Genomic DNA, 2500 nt, shown 5'->3' with positions numbered 1-2500 from the left:
TGTATTCACATACACACACACTAAGTGAGAGAGAGAAAGATAGATGGATGGAGATAGATAGATAGCTAGCTAGATAGATAGATAGATAGAATTTGAACCTTAAATTGCTTGACAAATAACCCGTATTTAGCATTCCATGTATATTCTATTTATGTCATTGTAATATATATATATATATATATTGGAGCCTGGTGTAGCCATCTGGTTTCACCAGTCCTCAGTCAAATCGTCCAACCCATGCTAGCATGGAAAGCGGACGTTAAACGACGATGATGATGATGATGATGATATATATATATATATATATATATATATATATATATACGCTAATGTACACATGCCTTAATGTGTACATTATGTCTTATAAACAATCTCTAATCCCCAAACCCCAAATTCTTAACAAATTTCAAAGACATGAATAGGAATACTCGTGGGAATACACATGTGCCTATGAAAAGCTAATAAAAGTCTCTCTTGAAAAGTTTCAAGACTTCTAGAATGCACCTTGTATGCATGTATGTGTATATATATATTATTTTGTTTAAAAGAGTTCCAACACTGTCTGTTTTTTATGTTTTATTTATATTCCTGCAAAACCAATGTGGGATATAGAATATGGAATATACAATATATAATATAAAATAAAAATGGATGGTACAATGAAATAAAGTATTGAATGTCTTATTGAATATATGGAATATGTCTTATTGAATAGATGAAATATTGAGTGTTCAATATAAAGGATTAAATATATAAAGGCGAATACGTATTTTCTATACCTTGTGGTATTTCATCATGGCCGGTATGACAGACTTTAACAGACTATATATATATAAATCTTTTTCTTTTATTCTTTTACTTGTTTCAGTCATTTGACTGCGCCATGCTTTTTAGTTAGAGAAATCTTTGTAAGCCTTGTACCGTGAAATGGGGTTACTTTGAACAGAATATAATATTTTATTTCCTCTTATTGCTTGTTACTAAAATTTCTTACAGAAATTGTTTAAATGTGTTGTTAAACTTTAGAATTATATTTCTATGATAATATAATTCCAATACATTAAAGTAAAATTCGTAAATATAACTTTGATTATCCACTGGTTATACCTGGATATATTGAGGGAATGGGAGACTACAGGGTAGCAATGATAGTGAGCAGGGCAGTGAGGACAGGATTGGGGAGCTAGAGATAAGGGTAATGCATGGGAAAAGGAAATGTGAGGAAGAGAAGAGATGCAGTTTGGTTTGTTGGGGTAGGATGTGAGAAAAGTTTTAATGTTACATGTGGGTGGAACACACAGCACTCCTAGAATTCAGTTTTGCTGAAGTATATGTGGAGAGGAGGCCGTTTAGGTGTAGCACATTAATCATCCTAATGATCAACGTGCGGTATTTTTTTAAATTATTTTTGGGGGTTAGAGTCATGATGGCATCATGCTAGAACTCTTCCGGTAAAATATAGAACTGTACTATACAACCCTGTGTTGAACTACACTATCGAATTGTGTACTATACTATGTTACACTATCCAATGCTATACTGGCACTCTGTTGATTACGGCAGCAAAGGTTCCAGTCGATCAACAGAACAGCCTGCTCGTGAAATTAACATGCAAGTGGCTGAGTACTCCACAGATACTTGCATACCCCCAACGTAGCCCTTGGGGAGATTCAGCATGACACAGAATGTGACAAGGCTGGCCCCTTTGAATTACAGGTACTATTCAATTTTGCCAGCTGAGTGGACTGGAACAATGTAAAATAAAGTGTCTTGCTCAAGGACATAACATGCCATCAGAAATTGAACTCACGACCTTTTGATTGTGAGCTAAGTACCCTAACCACTAAGCCCACATGCTTTCACTCACTATCAAAATAAAAAAAATCAAAGGTCCTTCCTGAGCCATTGTCTCATAAGGCTGCTTTTGTAGATCATGTGGGATATATATATTCCCTGCTTCCTGGATGGGAGGCTAGACCATTACGGGGTTACTCACTTTGCAAGCTGATTGGACTGGACCAATACGAAATGAAGTGTTTTGCTCAAGAACACAATGCATTGGTCCGCCCAGGAATTGAAACCACAATCTTACGCTCATGAGTCCAATGCCTTAACCACAAAGCCACACACCTCCAAAGGTCCTTCCTGAGCTATAGACTCATAAAACCAGTTTCGCGAGATTTCTGTGGAATATATATTCCCCTCTTCTTCCCCTGGACAGGACACCAGTCCTTCGTAGAACTACTCACTTTTACCAGTTTAGTGGACTGGAACAACATGAAATAAACACATCGGCCGGTTCTGGAATTGAAACCACAATTTTAAAAATCACGTGGTGGTAGTGGTGGTGGTGATGGTGGTGGTGGTGGTGGTGGTGATGGTGGTGATGTGGCAGCAGCAGAGGCAGTTGCGAAAGTGGAGATGGCGACAGAGTAAGTGGTGGTGGTGGTGGTGGTGGTGGTAGTAGTAGTAGTAGTAGTAGTAGTAGTAGTAGTAGTAG

The 2500-nt window shown here is 37.3% G+C and overlaps 1 protein-coding gene across 1 annotated transcript in view; it reads right to left on the bottom strand.

Moving 5' to 3' along the window:
• The window catches only part of LOC128250891 (uncharacterized), a 31141-nt gene that overhangs the window by 21481 nt on the left and 7160 nt on the right, over positions 1-2500 (bottom strand). The window lies entirely within an intron of this gene.

This window comes from Octopus bimaculoides, chromosome 26 (genome assembly GCF_001194135.2).
Source record: "Octopus bimaculoides isolate UCB-OBI-ISO-001 chromosome 26, ASM119413v2, whole genome shotgun sequence".
Taxonomy (NCBI): Eukaryota; Metazoa; Mollusca; class Cephalopoda; order Octopoda; family Octopodidae; genus Octopus; species Octopus bimaculoides.
This window is presented reverse-complemented; position numbering and strand designations above follow the sequence as displayed.